This window comes from Aquarana catesbeiana, linkage group LG13 (assembly GCF_042186555.1).
Source record: "Aquarana catesbeiana isolate 2022-GZ linkage group LG13, ASM4218655v1, whole genome shotgun sequence".
Lineage (NCBI taxonomy): Eukaryota > Metazoa > Chordata > Amphibia > Anura > Ranidae > Aquarana > Aquarana catesbeiana.
The window spans coordinates 232,466,200-232,488,727 of record NC_133336.1 but is presented as its reverse complement, the minus strand read 5'-3'; the positions used below and the strand labels follow the sequence as shown (position 1 = coordinate 232,488,727).

Here is a 22,528-nt window from a genome sequence, read left to right as displayed (position 1 = left end):
TACACAGCCCAACTCCCACCATCCTAATAGATTATCCCACTTCAGGCTGCAGATAACAGCCATTGATGTTCCAACCTTCAGCTCGGACAGCCTCCTATCTACAAATTCTGGGTTCCATCCAGAGGAAGCAGGCGGAGCTCCGTGGAAACCGGAAGTCTAGAGGGTATTCATCCCTGCTATAAAGAGAAAAGAGCTGGTGTGGGATGGGTAGAGGTGCTACTTAGTCTCCATTAGTATGCACACAACAAAAAACAAAACTGTCCATGGGACTTTTAACCACTTCAGCCCCGGAAGGATTTTTTTTTTTTTTTTCACTAGTAATGGCGGCGATCTGCGATTTTTATCGTGACTGCGACATTATGGCGGACATATCGGACACTTTTCACACCATTTTTGGACCATTGTCATTTATACAGCGATCACTGCTATAAAAATGCACTGATTGCTGTATAAATGACACTGGCAGGGAAGGGGTTAAACACTAGGGGGCAATCAAGGGGTTAAGTGTGTTCTAGGGAGGTGTTCTAACTGTGGGGGGGATGGGCTTCCACTGACATTACATCGATCATTGCACCCGATGACAGGGAGCAGTAGATGTCTGTCATGCCACTAGGCAGAACGGGGGAAATGCCTTGTTTACTAAGGCATCTCCCCGTCCTACCTCTCCACACCGCAATCGCGGGCCGCCAGCGAACATCAAGTTCCTGGGACCGAGCGCATGCTCCCGCAGCATGGCGCACCTGATAGGCAGCAAATTAATTTTTTTTAATACAAACGTTTTTATTGGTGTGTAGAAGAAGACGATACACAACAAACCTAGAAAAAAATAGGCGGCAAATTTAAAGGGACGTACAGGTACACCCATTTGCCTGTCTGTGCCATTCTGTTGACGTACATCTGTGTGCGGTGGACGGCAAGTGGTTAAAGAGCACACCTCAAAACATACCAAGTAAAATTTATAAATGATTTATTCAACACACATTTAAAAACAACATGTGATACAGAAAGGAAAAAAATATATTAAATGTCATTATATTGGTAAATTTTGCATTCATGTAATCAACCTTTCCATGAGACCTGGATGTGTCACAAAGATGACTGTCAGTCAGTCCAGAATTAATGTTGAAGTTTCTTATGAGATTAAATGTAAACGATTGGAACTTACAATTCACTATGACCTACGACTGTAACAAAATTCCCTTTCTTGACATAATGGTTCACATCTGTCCAGTGGACTATATCGATAGCCTAGATCAGGCAACACTATTTTACACACCATGAGCGCCTATACTGCACCCCTAGTACGTTCTACACCCTATGGACAGTACCTTCGATTAAAATGTAATTGCAGCCCAAATAAAATCTTTGAGATTGAGGCAGGTCTTTTGAGGGATCGACTCAAAGCCAGAGGATACAGTAAAAAATGTTTAGCTAAAGCGTATAACCGATTGAGAGGCAAAACGAGAGACTCATTACTATTTCACAAAAAGGTTACAAAAGCGAACAGTGATGTCCGTTTTCTCACCCGCTATAGTTCCCAACATGAGGACTTTAAAGCCATATTACAAAGACATTGGTATTTCCAGTTATCTCTGGGTTTGTCCCTCCTCCACCAGTAGTAGTATACCGACGGGCCCTGTCCTTCAAGGACAAGCTGGTGCACAGCCATCTCGCTGGACCAAGTTCAAAAACCCATTCGCTCAAAGGTACTTTCCAATGTGGGGGTGTCCATATTGCAAATATATCAACACGGGCCAAAATTTGAGCTTACCGAATGGGAAGAGATTCTTCCCCCAAAAATGTGCAAATTGTCAAACTAAATGAATTGTTTGTTTGATGACTTGCGAATGTGGTGCATTTTACGTAGCGAAGACCTTTAGGGAATTTTGGAAATGTATTTATGACCACACATATGCCATTTAAATAGGCGATCTATATTCCCCTATAGGTAGGCATGCAGCCCCAGGACCATGCATATGTGTCACGTTCCTGGTAGGTTTTGAGCTTGAAGTGCAGAGAAAGACCTCCCTTACAGCTCCCACTCCTGTTTCCCTGGAATGGAGACAGAAGGCCCAGGAGTGAGGAGTGGTATGGGTGCCTGGCAGGATCAACAGTCTCCGGAAGTTCAGGAGTGGTGGCACCCTCTGGAACCTGAAGCTGAAGAGGAAGCTGGAATGCAGAGAGGACCCAGAACCACAGCAGGTAAGTAAGCAGGTAAGTAAGCAGGACTGGAACCCCGAACAAGTCAGCAGGTAGTAGACTGGAACGCTGGACTGGAACCAGGAACAAGCAGCAGGTAGTAGACTGGAACGCTGGACTGTGCAGGCGGATAGCAGGATGGTCTAACAGGAAGCCGGGTCAGATAGCAGAGTACACAGGTCAGATCAGGTTAAGGCACACGGAACGCTGTAGAGCAGACAGCGGGGATTGAGTGTGACAGGCCGGTTTAAATAGCCCGCCTAGCACTAGCGGGAGTGCGTGCGTGCGTGACAGCACCCGTTAACGCGCGCGCATGTGCAGTGAAACCCGTGGCCGTGTCCTCGTGCGTCTGGATCGCCGATTACTGGCAGGATCTTCATGACAATATGGCTCTCCCAAAGTCCTATTTTTACGTCTTGAACACATTCCACAGGATCCACGTGGGGGAAACTGGGATAGGGTTATTCTCCAGAGAGAAATGAGGTGGATTTTCTCACTTGGAGCCACTAAGGCCCCCCGGTTTGAATGAAGCCACCTCCTTCAAGTCCTTTCTGCCCATTTAGGGTGTAACAACTATGTATAACTAGTAGGTATGTTTACCTACTGTTATTTTCATTTAGGGACCTGTATTGTGTGTCATGTATGATGTTGTTTCTTATTCGGTGTAGATTATGGTGTTTGGAGATCTATATTGGTATATATATTTATATTTGGTAAAATCATAGATACATTTTTGTTTTAATTTTTTACCATCCCCCTTCTTTTTATCCATTACTGCCCCTTCCCTTTTTTTTTCCTGTATATATTCTTTTTATTGATTTTAGTATAAATTATTCGGCTAAATCAACATTATTATTATTACATTTTTACAGAATTGGTTTCTCCGCCTTTCACTTTCAATAAAATGTTCTACATTAAACATACAGCCCCTCTTCCCAAAAAAAAATAAAAATTAGAATTAAATAACAAATAAATCCCATAACCTCCCCTCCCACCCCCCTTCTTTCTCTCTCTCCCTCCCTCCCCCTCCCTTACTCCAAACTTCATGGATCCTCTTAAATCCTACTGTATATTTTCCCCCCAGGGCTCCATTCTCTCCTGATCACCCAACTCCCCTTAACCCTCCATCATCATCATATATTCTAATGATTTTTTTAAACTCTAGCCACTTCCCCCATACACTATTATATGTTTCTTTGGAATCTCCACACTCTTGGGATCAGACTTTTGGCTGCGTTCAAAAGGTGAGGTACCAGGGTATTCTTATATTGGGCTACTGTTTTATCTGTATCATGGAACAAACATTTCCATGGCTCTTTCCGAACATGTTCTCCTGTTATTTGGTAATTGTTATCTATGATTCTTTCCCAATAGGGCTGAATCTTCACAAAATCCCACCATAGATGTGCAAAGGTCCCAAGGGCACCACACACCCTCCAACACATTGGGGGGTTCTCTGCATTAAACTTCTGTGCCCTCTGAGGGACGACATACCATCTTGCTATCAGTTTATAACCCATTTCTATTGTCTTAATATCCCCAGGTAGAGCACGCTACTCTAATGCCGCGTACACACGGTCGGACTTTTCGTCTACAAAAGTCCGACAGCCTGTCCGACAGACTTCCGGCGGACCTTCAGCGGACTTGCAGCAGACTTTCTAACGAACGGACTTGCCTACACACGACCACACAAAAGTCCGACGGATTCGTACGTGATGACGTACACCGGACTAAAATAAGGAAGTTCATAGCCGGTAGCCAATAGCTGCCCTAGCATGGGTTTTTGTCCGTCGGACTAGCATACAGACGAGCGGACTTCGGGGTCCGTCGTACTTACGACGTAAAGATTTGAAGCATGCTTCAAATCTAAAGTCCGTCGGATTTTAGGCTAAAAAAGTCCATTGAAAGTCCGGAGAAGCCCACACACGATCGGATTACCAGCCAGCTTTAGTCCGTCAGCGTCCGTTGGACTTTTGTAGACGAAAAGTCCGACCGTGTGTACGCGGCATTAGAATCTTACGTCTATGTTCCTCATCTTGTAGGGTGCCTATTTCCTCCTCCCATTTCCCCAAATAGGGTGGATCTTTAGGTTCCATTTCTTCTACCAGTATTTTATATATTTTAGATGTGCTCTGTTCCAAGCGCCGAGGGGAAGAGAATAATTTCTCCATTAGCCTCATATTACCTCTTCCTGGCAGTGGTTGGGGGAGTGTCTGTGCAAAGTGCAGTATTTGTGCATATCTCATCCATCTAGTGGTCTAGTTCCCCATCTTTGTACTAATTCAGTGAAAGTGCATAGTCTATTTCCATTCATCACATCTTGTAGAGTTATTTGATCCTTCCTTGCCCATCTAATAAAATACATGTGGTCGTCTTTCCCCGGTTTAAAATAATTTGTGTCTAATAAAGAAATTAAAGGTGAATTATATTGCCTGTGATATAATCTACTCAACCCATCCCATATCCTAAAAGTGTTTTTTTTATTGAATTTGTGCTATTTGATCATTTGCGGTATTGTCGTAGAACCCATATCCTTTTCCCTAAGTCTACTTTGCTATGAACTTTTTCAATATCCACCCACCCTTTACCCTCTTTGTTATATATCCAACCTGCTATCTGTGAGATAATAATTGCCTGGTAATATTTCTTAAAATCCAGTGCTGCTAATCCCCCTTGTTTTTTCCCCCTTATGAGTGTTGCATATGAGATTCTGGGATGTTTGTGCCTCCATATATATTTTAGCACTAACTTTCTTAATTTCACAAAGAATTCCTGAGGGACTCTTATTGGGATCATTTGGAATATGTATGTTAATTTTGGCAGAATGAGCATTTTTAAAGCATTTATCCTCCCTAACCACGAGAGGGGTTTATACCGCAGGTAACTGAGTTGATCTTTAACCTTATTCAGTATAGGGATATAATTAGCAGCATATAAAGCTGACAGTGATGTTTTCAGTTTTACGCCCAAATACCCAAGTTCCTCCTTACACCATACGAAAGGGAATGTAGGTTGAATTGCCTGCTGTTCTTCTTTTGACGTAGTTATATTTAAGATTTCTGACTTTGATGTATTAATTTTAAAATTTGTCAATTTCCCATATCTATTGATTCAATTGGTATTGTTATCCTGGGGTTGGAGATATAAAATAGTACATCATCTGCATAGGCAGCCACTTTATACTCCCTATCTCCTACTCTCACTCCTCTTATGTCAGTATTTCCCCAAATCGCAGCTAGCAAGGGTTCCAATGCCAGTATGAATAACATTGGTGAAAGGGGGCATCCCTGTCTTGTACCGTTACACAGTTCCAGGGAGGGAGAGAGACTTCCATATATTCTAATTTTAGCTGTTGGATGATAGTAGAATGCAGATATCCATCGCATCATCCTATCCCTTATTCCTAGATGCCTTAGTGTTCCCAACATGAAGCCCCAGTCGACTCTGTTGAAGGCCTTTTTGGCGTCTATCGACAGTAGCAAGACCAGGGCCCCACTCTCTCTGTCCTCATGTATCAGGAGCAGGGACTTGAGACAATTGTCTTTCCCCTCCCTCCCTGTTACAAACCCCACCTGATCACTGTGAATCCATCGTGGCAGAAGTGGTTTAAATCTTCCCGCAATTATTTTTGCTAAATTCTTTATGTCGGTGTTTAGCAACGATATTGGTCTATAGCTCTCAGGTACCATTGGGTCCTTACCCTCCTTTAAAATCAGGGTAATATAAGCCACCAATGCCTCTTTCCGAAGATTTTCCCCTTCTGCCAGAGCATTCAAATATTCACATAATTTAGGGGCCAGTAGTTTTTGGAACCTCTTATAATACATAATAGAGTACCCATCGAGGCCAGGACACTTCCCCGTGGCCATACCTTTAATTGCTCTTAATACTTCTTCCTGTGTTATTGGGGCCTCTAACAGCTCCAATTACTCTTTAAGGACCCCTAGAAGGTCTAGCCCCTGCAGGTACTCTTGAATTTCTTCACTACTCCCCCTATGTTCTTTCTGTCTCACATTGTACAACTGACTATAGTATTGATGAAAGACCCTTGCTATTTCGGGGGATGAGTGCATTATTTCACCTTTCCTATTTTTGATTTTAGCTATAAAAGATGCATTTTTTTTTCTCCTTTACTGCCCTCGCTAACCATTTCCCAGATTTATTGCCCCACTGGTGTCTCTCTTTATCCACTATGTGAAAGGCCCTCTTCTTCTCCTGCTCTATTATTACTGCCAGTTCTTCTTTCTTTTTCTTTAACTCTAATCTCTCCGGGATGCCCTTGGGTCTCGTCTGTTGTTCCAGTTCATGTATCTCTCTACGGAGATTATTGATCTTTTTTCCCCTTTTCCTTTTTTTTTCCTGCCCCAATACTTAATATAACCCTTACATAAACTTTATGGGCTTCCCACAGGGTACCTTTATGCTGCGTACACACAGTCGGAATTTCGGCTCGCAAAAGACCGATGAGATTTTTTCGTCAGAAAATGCGACCGTGTGTATGCTCCATCAGTCTTTTGCTGGCGGAATTCCAGCCAGCAAAAGATTGAGAGCATGCTCTCAATTTTTCAGTCGGAAAAGTTCCTATCCGAAAATGTGATTCCGACGCATGCTCGGAAACAATTCGACGTATGCTCGGAAGCATTAAACGTCATTTTCTCGGCTCGTCGTAGTGTTGTACGTAACCGCGTTCTTGACGGTCGTAATTTCAGCAAACTTTTGCGTGACCATGTGTATGCAAGGCAAACTTGAGCGGAATCCTGTCGGAAAAGCCGTCCTATCTTTTTCTGATGAGAAAAACGATCGTGTGTACGCGGCATAAGTGATTTCTGATGTATCGTTTATACAAAAAAATTCCTCCAACTCCTGTTCTATCCTCCTATTCACCTCAGGGTCTTGGATCAGAGAGTCATTCAGTTTCCACATCCTACCCATGGGGGGGACCTAATTTTACTTCTAATTGGGCTATTACTGGGGCATGATCTGATAAAGAGATAGTTTTTGTTTCCGTTTTTTTGGAGAGAAGGGAGCAGTTGATGTTCTATCAGTACATAGTCTATTCTTGAGAATGACCCATGTACTGATGAGTAAAATGTATAATCCCGGGCTTCTGGATGTCTGGTCCTCCAGGCATCCACAAGATAGTAGTCTAATAGTAACTTCCTTATTTTATTCTGTCTCTGAGCTAGCAAACGGGAAAGACCTCCCGTAGTATCTACCCGTGGGTCTATACACATATTGAAATCTCCTGCGACTATCAGTTTCCCCTCCTAAAATTTTGACAGTTTTTTCAGGGTTTTTCTCAAGAACCTATCTGGGTCTCTATTTGGAGAATAGATGTTTGCGAGAGTACAGTCCATATTAAACAATTTCCCCTTAATGAAAATAAATCTCCCCTCTGGGCCAGCTAACTGGTCCCTTATTACAAACAATGTATTTCTGTCAAATCCTATTGCTACCCCTCGTAAGTAACTTGATGTTGAGTCCCCATAGAACAATGTTGGGAAAAGCCGTGAGGATAGCCTGCTCCCTGAGGTGTGTGAAATATGCGTTTCTTGAAGGCAAGCCACATTTGCCCCATAATACTGTAGTTCTTTATTTACCATAAACTTTTTCCTTGGTGTACTTAAGCCTCTTACATTATATGTTACTAAATTCAATGTAGACATAATAATTCATATTGGGAATGGCTACCCCTCCCCCCCCTCCCCACACGGGGAACCAATGTCCCCGTCGGGAGAGAGGCAGAAAGAGGGGAAGAAAAAGGGAGCAAGAGAGAGAGACAACAAGCAAAAAAAAAAAACACCCCCACCCCCCAACCCTATCCCCCTCTATCCCCCTCCCCCCCACTCCAGAAACCCCCCCAACCCCCTCCCCCCTTCCAATCCTCCTCCCTATTGGGGGGTGAACAAATTCCATATTTGTTCAATGCATGGGTCCGACGACATCTATGTAGAAATCATTCGGTCTCCATACCTTCTAAGGGGAAAACGCTCACAGGTCGCCAACCCTCCCACCGATCCCCCCCCCCCACCCATTTTCTCTTTCTTTGTTCCTTCTTTTATTCCTTCAGAGTGACAACATTATTCAAACTCTACCCCCTCCTCCCCCTCCCCTACCCCCCCCCCCCCCCCCGGCTGCGAGTCCAATGCATGTTATCAAAAGGCACCACTACTCCGTTATTCTCCTCCCAGCCCGACAAAGCCGGAGGTGGGAGATCCAGTTTACTACAAAAGTCTGGAAGGTCTTCGGGGAATCTTAGTACTGCACTACTGCCGTCCTTTTTCACTGTCCTTTTTTTAAGACAAGCTGGAAATCCCCACTGGTATGGCACATTCGATGTCCGCATTTGTTCTGTTAATGGTTTAAGAAGTCTTCTTCTTGTCAAAGTCTCTGCCGATAGATCTGAAAATACTTGCAGTTCGGTTCCTTCATATGAGATTCCTACCATCTTCCAGGTACTTTCCATAATTTTAGATTTCTCTTCAAAGTAGTGAAACCTTACTATCACATCTCTTGGATTATCGTCCACCTGGGGTTGGTATTTTATAATCCTGTGGACTCTATCTAGCTTCAATATATCTGATGCTTCTCTCCCTAACATAGGGTTAAACAAATCCTGCATTACTTTGGTTAATTCATCATTTTTTTATTTCTCCGATATGCCTCTTATCCTTAAGTTTTTTTCTTTGGCTTCTATTTTCCTGGTCCTCAAATTTATATAGGAGCAGTCTGTTTGTTTTTTGGAAAGATTCCATTTGTGCGTTTATTTCCTCCAGTTTCTGGTCGTATTTGTCCATTCTCTCCTCCACTTCTTTTACTTGTCCAAGAACCTGCCCGATATCTGCTCTTACTGCCGCTATATCAGCTTTCAGCGATATTTCTTACTTTAGTCAGTGTCTCAGTCAACATCTCTTTAATTTGGGCTAGGCTCACTTGGGCCGCATCTGGCATTAAGTCATCTTCAGTCTCTGGGGACACCCCTCCTGTCCTCTTCTGGTCTCCATTGTGTGTCTTAGCACTTCCTTGGGAATTATCCCCCGCATTTCTTGTCTGTGCAACAGACGTGTCCTTGATTTTCACAACTTTAGATTCTTCATCTGTCGCTTTGGGCTTACCAGTCCCCGTCCGTGCTACGGTTGCCTGTCTAGGGCTACTATGCCCATTTTCCACCATGCTTGTCTCTGCAGACCTGTACCACTGGATACCCCCTGGGCTTACGGTAGGTGGGCCCCCTTTTCCCGTTTTGCCTGATTTCCCCCTCATTTTGATTAGCTTTTTTACTAGAACCCATTTTACCTTGAGAGGTTTCTCTGAGGTTCCTCCACTGCGGTCCCTTCACTCTGCAGTTACCAGTAGGGGGGGTTTATCTATATATGTTATCAGTAAGCCACTACCCTATTAAAGAGTCTCTGAGGTCTCTATACGCATACACTGTTCTTATTAGAAAATAATACTATATGTAGCGGCGTTTGATCATTGAGATTAGTAAAATAAATAATTGTTCATGAGAGATAGCAGCATATGTGACAGCAGAAACAAAACACACAATAGATCCTTAAAGAGGAAGTAAACCCTGATGGGTTTACTTCCTCTTTGTTTCCCTGCAAAAGTAAAGCATAATTTTTTTTTTGCCAACTTTCCTCATTCTTCCTTTTTCTTTTCTTTTCTTCTCCTTTTTCTATTTCCCTTTTTTCCTTTTTCCCTCACTATCCCCCCACTCTTTCTTTTACACTTCCTTTCTTTTCACATCACCCCTCCCCATGCTCTGCAGGACACTCCGGCATTTCCTGTACCCTAGCCTACTACCTTATACTCCCATTACATTGTGACATGAACATTCAAGTTATACAATACACATATTCATGTACCTTATCATGGTGTACATGCCATGTAGGATCTATAGGTCACTTAGGAGATCGTATCACCCACCACCTCAATATATATATATATATACACATCTATATATTTCATTATAGGGAGTATGCCCTGCTAGATTCATGGGTAACACTTGGGCTCACATCTTTTTTACCTTTTCTCCGTCTTCTGTTCTTGCTCTCCTTTTCATGCTCTGCTGGACACCCTGCACCTTTCATACTCAAGCATATTATTGCAAATCCCTTTGGATATGGTTACTGCCATTATCTTAGATACATATACATTTTTGTTATATTTATTTTATTACAGTGAGTACGCTCTGTAACCATCATGGGTGACAGTCGGGTCCATCTTTCTTCTCCCCATTCATTTGCCATGCCTGCCCTGTGCCTGATCCTGGACCACCTCCACTTTGTGGTCTCCTCCCCCTCAGCTCCCGGGGGAGATGTATTCCCGCTACCCCCTGCCTGGGGCCGCCCCCTTTGGGGTCAAGTGCCTGACAAGTAGGTATTGGATTACTAGCTCTGGCTTCATGTTGTTGTCCAGTTACAACCTATACTCCAATACATTTTTTACTTGCTATTACAGACATCAGATATACACATCAGCCTCTGATGAAGCGAGGAGAGCTTGCGAAACGCGTCGGGTTAGAGATGTATCATGTATATCTGTACTTTTCATATTTTGATGTTATGTCATGATGGTTATGTTTTTAGGACCATTTTATCATGTTGCTGTTCCTATGTATTTGTCACCTATTTTTATGACTTGTACTGGATGATATTTATTTCAATAAATTTTGTTATTTCTATACTCTTTCTATTTATATGTGATCACCATGAACACTTCATTTAAAGTCCCACGGGTGAATTTTCTGTTCATTTGTGCAAAGGTAAAGCATAATGGGCTACTATGCATCGCATAGTAGCCCATTATGTGTCACTTACCTGACACAGGAGCCTGTGATGTCACCGCTGTCCCCTTTTCCACAAAGCGTCCATCTTCTTTCCGGGTATTGCGGCTCCGGCGCTGTGATTGGCCGGAGTCGCGATGACGTCACTCCTGCGTGCTGGTGCCGCCATTAACGGCATGATCGCCATTAGAAACAGCACGCTCAGTGTGCCTACGCGCCATTGTCCACCGTGTAGGTTTAGGCGATATTTCTTGCACCTACAGGTAAGCCTTAATCTAGACTTACCTGTAGGTAAAAGTGGTCTGTAAGGGTTTACAACCACTTTAAGTGCAAAAACTGACACATATTGAAAACCATTGTCATGTCATGATGATGTTTAAAAGAAACGGCTAGAACCCAGTGCAGCTGCTAATTGAGCGATGCATTTTTTGTCTATTATGTGACAGCAGATGTTCACAAAGAATGAAGGAGTATGTTCCGGCTGTTATTCTAAGGCGGCCCCAATAACCCACTGGGAGTCTAAGTTATCCGCAGTTACATTTACAAACTACTTTATCTACCAGCAGGAAAATTTATTAAAAAAATGACAATATTTGTCAGCAACAGTTCATGATGGATAGTACTGAATAGTCTAGAAGTGACACCTGTAATTATATTTATCGGCATTCACAGCGGGCTTCACACCCAGTGGAAGGTAGAAATAGGTAGCCATTCAGTTCTCAGCCCCAGTTGTAGCTAAAATGTAGCCATACCTCTTTTAATAGTTATTAAGGGTTATCAGATAACTCTTTCATTTTCCCAAAAGATGAAAAAAGGAAATTGTAATGCCCCGTACACACGGTCGGACTTTGTTCGGACATTCCGACAACAAAATCCTAGGATTTTTTCCGACGGATGTTGGCTCAAACTTGTCTTGCATACACACGGTCACACAACGTTGTCGGAAAATCTGATCGTTCTGAACGCGGTGACGTAAAACACGTACGTCGGGACTATAAACGGGGCAGTGGCCAATAGCTTTCATCTCTTTATTTATTCTGAGCATGTGTGGCACTTTGTCCGTCGGATTTGTGTACACACGATCGGAATTTCCGACAACGGATTTTGTTGTCGGAAAATTTTATCTCCTGCTCTCCAACTTTGTGTGTCGGAAAATCCGATGGAAAATGTCCGATGGAGCCCACACACGGTCGGAATTTCCGACAACACGCTCCGATCGGACATTTTCCATCGGAAAATCCGACCGTGTGTACGGGGCATAATTGTCATAAAGTAACTGGCAATCTCCTGTCAGCACATCCACCTATGGCCAGGTGAAAAAAAGTAAGTGATAACAATTATCAGTCCACACAGGGCTTATTTAAAGCTGATGGTAGCAAAGAAAACAAAAGTTATCAGCGGTGACCCTGCTAAAAATCGCAGCATATATCAACTAATAGTGTTCTTAATAACTGCCAAGGATACTCTCCAGCCTTCACAAGCAATCAGAGGCTCACTCCGCAGTCGGCAGGGGTAGAAGTAGCAGTTTGCAAGGTGAAACCAAATCTCTCAGCAGCATTTAATAGCAGTCATTTAAAGAACCATGATGATTTCCAGTAAATAAAGGCACTTGACCACAGCAGGCAATAAGAAAAGCAGAAGTTTGCAAAAGGAAAAAAGAAAGGAAAAAAATTAAAATAAAAAACACAAGCAGATAGCTCAGCGGCAAGCAGATAATCATGTGTCAGCAGTTTTCTCATGCATTTCTGGGCAAACCAGTCGCTCACTGTATTATCTGTGTGTCAGTTTTACATTTTCATTACCGCAACCTCTCAGCCGGCGAGGCGGGTGCAGGGGGGAGGCAGCCGCCCGGGATCTATGTCCTTTTTAAGCCCATGCCTGTGTCCGTACTCTCCAGTTTCCTCCCTGAAGCAAGCGATACTGCTCTGTCAGCTTCTATGATATAGTGTCCTCCACTGCGCTCCAGATGTCCACAGCCTCTTCACTTCCTTCTATACGGCTTAAAGTGGATGTAAACCCAATGTCATCCTTTCTAAACTACTGCCATAGGGGTTATCTATAAGGATATAAACACCTCCTGCATGTATCTTTACCTGTCAAATGTCTCCCCTCTGTCTGTTATGAGATCCGAAAACTGCAGATTCTGTGGGTGGGTCTGTTGTCTGGAGCTCGGCGGGCGGAGTCGTGATGTCACTAGACTCCCCGCCCACCTCTACACTTCCCTGTGTATTTCTTACACTGAACTTCTGCTATGATCTCTAACATCCAGTGAAAAGACAGGAAAGTAACCACATGACTTCAGCATGACAAATCATGGTGAGGTGTGGAACAGCCAATCCTTGCAGAGCTGCTGAAGAAAGGAGTGGGAGGGAATTAAAAAATAATGCCTGTGTCTTAGGGTAAATCACCTGTCACTCACAGCAAGGGGGAGGATTTGACAAAGTTTTTCTCAGTTTGTCAAGATTTTTTTCACTGAACAATAAAAGAGGATTGCTCAGAGATGGATTAACTCTTTGTGGCAAGACTGGGCTCAAATGATAGGAAATCTTATACTCTACATTATGATAAAAAAAAAAATTTGGGTTTACATCCACTTTAAGTACATGGAGCAGCAACAGGCGGAAAGCCGTGGAGAGGAAGGGGGGGGGGCGCCGTGCTGGCAAGTGGGTCGGGTAGCTAACCCCTGGGAGAGATCGTGGGTGGCAGATCAGACTTCCTCCGCTTCCAGCGGCTCGCTCCTCTGTCGCTCCTGAGGCTTCAGCTTGGGTGGATGGTCAGGGGGAGACAGGGCTCCGGCGCTCGGCGTGCATCCGCTACATGCGAGAGCTCCTCCCCCTTCCCTTTTTTTAACCCCCTTTTTTTATATCCATTATTGCCCCCCTTCCTTCATTTTTTTTTTTTTTACTGCCCCCCTTCTTTTTATCCATTACTGCCCCCTTGCCTTTTTTTACCCCCTTCTTTTCTATCCATTACCACCCCCTTCCTTTTTTTTTTTACTGCCCCCCTTCTTTTTATCCATTACTGCCCCCTTCCTTTTTTTTACCACCCCTTCTTTTTTATCCATCCATTGCCACCCCTCTCTCTTCCTTTTTTTTTTCTTCAGCCTCCCATTCCTCCCTTCATTCTTCTTCTTGGGAGCTGCAATCCCTCCTAGCTTTCCCCTCCCTTTTTGCCCCACATGCTCACAACCATAGGGAGATATGCCTTTTTGGAGCAGCATGGTGGTTTTCTACGTTGGGACGTGGATGCCATAAGTCTCCTTTTGTTTTCACGTTTGGAGACTGATAGGATTGGCGTCCTCTTCCTCCCCCCCCCCCCCCCAGTGTTGCATCTTTCCATTGCGGTCATTGCATCACTGCGCCGGTGCCACTGTGTTTGTGTGCATCTCCTTGAGTGAGAAATATTCAGCAGTGGGCAACCGGCAGGGCTCCTGCGTCGCAGCATGACCGCGCATGCTCCATTGCACGTTTTTCGCTGCGGCGGTGTCACTTGGATCATGGGCGGGGCGTCGGTGCCTTGGCGGCACTGCTCATACGCCATTTGGTGCATTATGTGAACAGTATTGCCGCCTAGATCACGGGCATGACGTGGTTGCACTGATGCAATCATGCATGCGCATTGGTTTAGTATGCAATGACGGTTGGCGCCGTCATTCCTGACACAGCTGATTTAGGGGGATCTATCAGGGGGATTTAGGTATCAGCTGGCCGTTATGAATGGGGCTGAGCGTTGCAGCTCCTCCCCATTTTCATGCGAGCCGATTGGTGGTTTTCCACCATGAGGACGTTGTGTGGGTGGGGTTAACCCTTTGGTTTTAGCTATTTAGCTCAGACCATTGTTTGGTTTCAGTGCAGCCTGCCATATTACCAGCTGTGCAATTGGGTTCCCTCTGAGGGTGAGTGTTTACATGCTGCAAGGTTCCACAAGCCAGCTTGATTCACTTTCATGGTCATCCAGCCGGTTTCTTTTTGGATATGTGTCTTTCATTCATTTTTTAATTTATTTTTTTGGGGGGTAGATTTATTACAAACTATGAGGATCTTGTGAGCTACCTGTTTTAAAAGTGACAAAATATATAGAAAATAAAATATAATGGACGAGTGATAATGATTGACAGCTGCTAGCACTGATCATGTCCCATATAGTTGTGTTAACCACTTCAGCCCCGGAAGGATTTACCCCCTTCCTGACCAGAGCACTTTTTACAATTTGGCACTGCGTCGCTTTAACTGCTAATTGCACGGTCATGCAATGCTCTACCCAAACGAAATTTGCGTCCTTTTCTTCCCACAAATAGAGCTTTCTTTTGATGGTATTTGATCACCTCTGCCGTTTTTATTTTTTGCGCTATAAATGGAAAAAGACTGAAAATTTTGAAAAAAAATGATATTTTCTTCTTTTTGTTATAAAAAAAATCCAATAAACTAAATTTTAGTCATACATTTAGGCCAAAATGTATTTGGCCACATGTCTTTGGTAAAAAAAATGTCAATAAACGTATATTTATTGGTTTGCGCAAAAGTTATAGCGTCTACAAACTAGGGTACATTTTCTGGAATTTACACAGCTTTTAGTTTATGACTGCCTATGTCATTTCTTGAGGTGCTAAAATGGCAGGGCAGTACAAACCCCCCCCAAATGACCCCATTTTGGAAAGTAGACACCCCAAGGAAATTGCTGAGAGGCATGTTGAGCCCATTGAATATTTATTTTTTTTGTCCCAAGTGATTGAATAATGACAAAAAAAAATAAATAAATAAAAAATTTACAAAAAGTTGTCACTAAATGATATATTGCTCACACAGGCCATGGGCTATGTGGAATTGCACCCCAAAATACATTCAGCTGCTTCTCCTGAGTACGGGGATACCACATGTGTGGCACTTTTTGGGAGCCTAGCCGCGTACGGGGCCCCGAAAACCCAGCACCACCTTCAGGATTTCTAAGGGCACACATTTTTGATTTCACTCCTCACTATCACAGTTTTGAAGGCCATAAAATGCCAAGATGGCACAACCCCCCCCAAATGACCCCATTTTGGAAAGTAGACACCCCAAGCTATTTGCTGAGAGGCATGGTGAGTATTTTGCAGCTCTCATTTGTTTTTGAAAATGAAGAAAGACCAGAAAATTTTTTTTTTTTTTTTCAATTTTCAAAACCTTGTGACAAAAAGTGAGGTCTGCAAAATACTCACTATACCTCTCAGCAAATAGCTTGGGGTGTCTACTTTCCAAAATGGGGTCATTTGGGGGGGTTTTGTGCCATCTGGGCATTCCATGGCCTCCGAAACTGTGATAGGTAGTGAAGAGTGAAATCAAAAATGTACAGCCTTAGAAAGCCTGAAGGCGGTGATTGGTTTTCGGGGTCCCGTGCGCGGCTAGGCTCCCAAAAAGTCTCACACATGTGGTATCCCCGTACTCAGGAGAAGCAACAGAATGTATTTTGGGGTGTAATTTCACATATTTCCATGGCATGTTTGAGCAATATATCATTTAGTGACAACTTTATGCAAAAAAAAAAAAAAAAAAAATGTGTCTCTTTCCCGCAACTTGTGTCACAATATAAAATATTCCATGGACTCGACATGCCTCTCAGCAAATAGCTTGGGGTGTCTACTTTCCAAAATGGGGTCATTTGGGGGGGGTTTGAACTGTCCTGGCATTTTATGCACAACATTTAGAAGCTTATGTCACACATCACCCACTCTTCTAACCACTTGAAGACAAAGCCCTTTCTGACACTTTTTGATTACATGAAAAAATTATTTTTTTTTGCAAGAAAATTACTTTGAACCCCCAAACATTATATATTATTTTAAAGCAAATGCCCTACAGATTAAAATGGTGGGTGTTTCATTTTTTTTTTTCACACAGTAATTGCGCAGCGATTTTTCAAACGCATTTTTTGTGGAAAAAACACACTTTTTTAAATTTTAATGCACTAAAACACACTATATTGCCCAAATGTTTGATGAAATAAAAAAGATGATCTTAGGCCGAGTACATGGATACCAAACATGACATGCTTTAAAATTGCGCACAAACGTGCAGTGGCAACAAAATTAATACATTTTTAAAAGCCTTTAAAAGCCTTTACAGGTTACCACTTTAGATTTACAGAGGTCTACTGCTAAAATTACTGCCCTCGATCTGACCTTCGCGGTGATACCTCACATGCATAGTGCAATTGCTGTTTACATTTGACGCCAGACCGACGCTTGCGTTCGCCTTAGTGCGAGAGCAGGGGGGACAGGGGTGCTTTTTTTTTTTTTTTTTTTTTCTTTATTATTTTTTTGCTTTTTTATCTTATTTTTAAACTGTTCCTTTCATTTTTTTTTTTTTAAATCATTTTTATTGTTATCTCAGGGAATGTAAATATCCCCTATGATAGCAATAGGTAGTGACAGGTACTCTTTTTTGAAAAAAATTGGGGTCTATTAGACCCTAGATCTCTCCTCTGCCCTCAAAGCATCTGACCACACCAAGATCGGTGTGATAAAATGCTCCCCCAATTTCCCAATGGCGCTGTTTACATCCGGCGAAATCTAAGTCATAAAATGCTTGTAGCTTCCGGTTTCTTAGGCCATAGAGATGTTTGGAGCCACTCTGGTCTCTGATCAGCTCTATGGTCAGCTGGCTGAATCACCGGCTGCATTTTCAGGTTCCCTGTTGAGACAGGAGAGCCAGAGAAAAACACGGAAGACGGTGGGGGGGGGGCATTCCCTCCCACTGCTTGTAAAAGCAGTCTAAAGGCTAATTAGCCACTAGGATTGCTTTTACATGAAAGCCGACCGCTGGCTAAAAAGAATGATACCAAGATGACACCTAAACCTGCAGGCATCATTCTGGTATAACCACTCAAAGTCGTGAATGGCGTACCTGAAGACAAAAAAATGGTTAACAATAAAGCACAGTAAACGGTAAAGTATAAAAAATTGCATACCTGAAAAGCAAACATGATAAAACATAATAACAATAAAACATTGCAGAATAGAATACAGTAAAAAAGAGCAGAACAATAGAGAGAGAGAGAACAATAAAACGACAACTATTTTATTTTATTTTTGTTTGTGTTTTTTTTTTTTTTTTTTTTTTTTTTTTACACTTTTTTTTTGTAACTGTAACTTTTATAACTGTAACCGGTTCCAGGTTCGGGTCTCTCAAAATGCGATGGCAGACCCTGGAGACCCTGTGAAAGTGTGCCTAGTCTGTGCAATGCTGTACCCTACGCTAATACTCAACTAGTGTATGGTAGCGTTCAAAACATTCACCAATGCAAAGACCAGGATTATCAGGACAGGAGGGACAATAAAAGCGGGTGTCACGCCTATATCCGCGCTTGCTGCAGACACATCTTTTTTGGGGGGGTTCGTTGGGTAGGGGTACTCGGGAGGACATATAAATGCCTCTCATGCATTTGGTTGGGGATGTGAATGGGGGAAGTACGGGCGCTGCAGAAGTGGTGGGTTCACAAATTAGGATTGGCGAATGCAGCAGGAAGGGCACTATGGGCACGACAGGCCTGTGTTTGTCTTTTTGGTGGCAGCGGGACACTACTTGTGCTTGCCACCTCACCAGCTTGAACTGCACTTATGGGACTCGCCACGTCACCAAGTGTTACTGCAGTGCTGGTTTGACTACGACCGGGGTGTACTAGGCCGCTGGCGCTTGCCAGTTCACCAAAACGCTACAAAAAAAAGTGACAGTGATCGATCGATACTGCACTTGGGTGGGCTGGGCCGGGCGGAGGGGCAAAACGCAGGTGCTAGCAGGTATCTGGGCTGATCCCGCTAACACTGCGTTTTTGGGAACCCTAAACTGCTGGGGACGCTAGTATAGATCTGATCGGATCAGATATTGATCCGTTCAGATACTATACCACTAAGGGAGGCGTATGCTGCGTGTGTGGGTGTTAGCGGTACTGGCGCTAATCTGACGCTGCCTGGGGCTGGTGCTTGCCAGTTCACCAAAATGCTACCAAAAAAACTGTTAGCGATCGCAGGGATCAGGCCCGACTCTGCGAACGCTGCAGTTATGTGTTTAGTGTTTTGTAAGTGACAGTGATCGATCGATACTGCACTTGGGTGGGCTGGGCGGAGGGGCAAAACGCAGGTGCTAGCAGGTATCTGGGCTGATCCCGCTAACACTGCGTTTTTGGGAACCCTAAACTGCTGGGCACGCTAGTATAGATCTGATCGGATCAGATATTGATACGTTCAGATACTATACCACTAAGGGAGGTGTACGGTGCGTGCGTGGGTGTTCGCGGTACTGGCGCTAATCTGACGCTGCCTGGGGCGACGCATATCACCGCCGGGCGATCAGGGGGCTAAACCTTTATTCGGTAATAAACGGCGGGTGCCCTGACACTATAAAAAATAAACAAACTAACCAGCGTCACCCGTAACAGTTATACGGTGATCAGTGGTGAAAGGGTTAACTAGGGGGCAATCAAGGGGTTAAAACATTTATTAGGTAGTATATGGGGGTCCCTGTCGCTATAAAACGCTGATGGCGAACCTAAATATTTACGTTCCTAACTAGCGTCACCAGCGACACTAATACAGCGATCAGAAAAATGATCGCTTAGCGACACTGGTGACAGGGGGTGATCAAGGGGTTAAAACTTTATTAGGGGGGGTTAGGGGGGTACCCTAGACCTACAGGGGGCTAATACTAACTGTCCTACCACTGCTAACTGTCACAAACTGACACTATGCAGTAATCAGGAAATAAATAAAAAAAAAAAAAAAAAAAAACCTGCTTGGTGTCAGTTTGTGACGGGGGGGGGGGGTGATGGGGGGGGATCGGGGGGCGATTGGGGGTGTTTAGTGTGCCTGGCATGTTCTACTGTGTTGTGTGTGAGTGTTGGTGCACTTACATGTCTTCTCTCCTCGGCGCTGGAACGGAAACTGGCCAGCCGAGGAGAGATGACATCACATCCTCTGCCTCTGTGTACTATACAGAGGCAGGGGATGTTTCTCATTGGCTGGGAGCGATCGCGAGGGGGGGGCCACGATCGGATGGTCTCCCCCTCGTCTCTCATCGCTTCCAACCAAACGCCGACCGCCGATGGCACCGGGGGGGGGTCCGATCGGACCCCCCGCCCGCGGGAAGGCAATCACGTACCAGGTACGTGATTTTGCCTGCCCGTGCCGCTCTGCTCACGTATATATGCGTGAGGCGGTCGGCAAGTGGTTAAAACAATATAAATAGAAAATGTCTATGCTCCTAATATTAGTTCCAACAAATACTTTTAAAGTGCCAACTTTGCACTAATGAGAAAAAGAATAATAATAAAAAAAAAACTTGTGATAAACTGACAAATTATAACATATTCCAAAACTATGTATATAGAATGTTATCATTGCTGTGATGATAAATTCTGTGTTAAGTGTCACATGCCACAGAAAAAATAATAATAATAAACAAACTTATAACAGTTAAAATATATATATATATATACATACATACATACATACATACATACATAGGGCTTTTTTTCAGGGGGAACTTGGTGGAACTCAGTTCCACCACCTCTGGCTCAGACCCTTTGGTGCCTGCTCACCACAATCACTTGTAAACACAGAAGTCTGGTTTCTGTGTTTACAAGTGACAGCTCTGCACTCTGTATGTAACCCCCATGAACTCTGTTTGTGCAATATGACCACACCCACTATTTGATGTGATTTGGAGGGTGTGTGGGGGGAGGGGTTTTGAGGGGTCGTGGTTGAGTACCAGCACCGTGCATATAACAGTGACATTCCTAATCGAACGCAGATCAGTCCAACATAAATTGGTATATAGTTCTTTATTAACCGCTTCAGCCCTGGAATATTTTACCCCCTTTGGGACTGCGACATTATGGCGGACCCGTTGAACAATTTTGAGACATTTTTGGTACCATTGGCATTTTTACAGCGATCAGTGCTATAAAATTGCATTGATTACTGTAAAAATGTCACTGGCAGTAAAGTGGTTAACCACTAGGGGGCAGTGAAGGGGTTAAGTGTGTCCTATTGTGTGTTCTAACTTAAGGGGGGGTTGACTGTGTAGGGGAGATGACAGATCGCTGTTCATACTCCATATGAACAGACGATCTGTCTGTTCTCCCCTCAGAGAACTGGAAACTGTGTTTACACACACACAGATCCCGGTTCTCAGTGTGCCCTGAGCGATCGCGGGAGCCTGGCGGTGATCGTGACCGCCAGGTACTCGCATCGGCTCCGTGGGCGAGCAGGGGGCGTGAGTACGTACCCCCTAGTTGCCACAGGGCGAAGTGACGGTACATAATGTCGTTTCGCCCAGCCGTGCCATTCTGCTGCAGTGCAACTGCGGCGGATGGTCGGCAAGTGGTTAAAAGGTATAATGGCGACTTCATAAAAACATGAAAATAACATGTTGCGGTGTCCACACTCAGGTGCTCCCCTCCCTCAGGTAATGGCCGCTCATCTCAGAGCGGGTGACCTCGCAAATAAGTTACGGTCAACCACGCATGTGAATCCCCTCAGGATTCTAAGTTAGCTGTATGGTTCCAAACTGCTCACTGGTGCTGTGTCCTCTTATATAAACAGTAGAAAGAGACTCCATAGCGTGATACCATTTAACACAATTTTATTGTACAAACAAAAAAGCCCCAGTACAGGGTACTCACATGGGTTAAGTGCATTAAGTACACCAATCTGTAATGTGCCTTAAAACGTTGGGTTTTGGTTGTCGTATGTCTGTTCTCTGTGGGGTAGACCAGCTGCTTCCTGCACCGTCCTGTCTCCCTCTCCTACATGTGTCGATGCAAGGGAAATTCATATCTTCCTCAGGGGGATGCTGATTGGATGGTGAAACTGTCAGTTAAATACTCAGCCATCAGCCATTTTCTTGTAGTTTGAGGACATCCTAGTGTCCATATGCTAAGCCCAATGCACTGTTTATACTGGAATACCCAGACATCAGCCATTTTCTTGTGGTCTGGGGACATCCTAATGTGCATAATATATACTTAGCCCAATGCACTGTATATATACTGGATTCTAAACAGTACACACTGTGATAACACTCACAACAGTGCTGGACTATGTAATCCTCCATTGTGCTATAGAGCAGCATAATATTAAGGCCCCGTTCACACCTATGCGAATTAGATGCGGCTTACACCGCATCCAATTCACAGGACATTTTAAAATGCATTCCTTTGAATGCATCTGGTTCACATATGTGCATTGCATTCGGGCTGCGCGTTGCCCAAAACACGTGTGCGTTTTCTGGGCATTGCGGTGTGAATTACAAGCACATTATCTTCTATGGGAAGTTGGGAATGCATCTGATTCGTAGATACATTCCGTTCTGAACCCGAATTCTCTCCTTGTCTTCACTACACCTCTCCCCCCTCTCCCCCCTCTCCCTGCTCACTGAGTGGCAGCTACAACGGAGAGGAAGCCCTGAACAGCTGTTTTTTTTCTCTTTGCAGAGAAAACTGATCTGGAATTCGCACCGCACAAGTGTGAATCCAGCCTGAATGTACCTGCTGAAATAAAGCTGCATCCAA

At 43.9% G+C, this 22,528-nt stretch overlaps 1 protein-coding gene across 1 annotated transcript in view; it reads right to left on the bottom strand.

The window, feature by feature from the left end:
- The window catches only part of LOC141116949 (NACHT, LRR and PYD domains-containing protein 12-like), a 125,770-nt gene extending 103,884 nt beyond the window's left edge, over nt 1–21,886 (bottom strand). The window contains exon 1 of the mRNA XM_073609466.1: nt 21,641–21,886. The gene's annotated coding sequence lies outside the window, so the exon portion shown is untranslated. The remainder of the gene's footprint in view (nt 1–21,640) is intronic.
- Between the last annotated feature and the right edge of the window lie 642 nt (nt 21,887–22,528).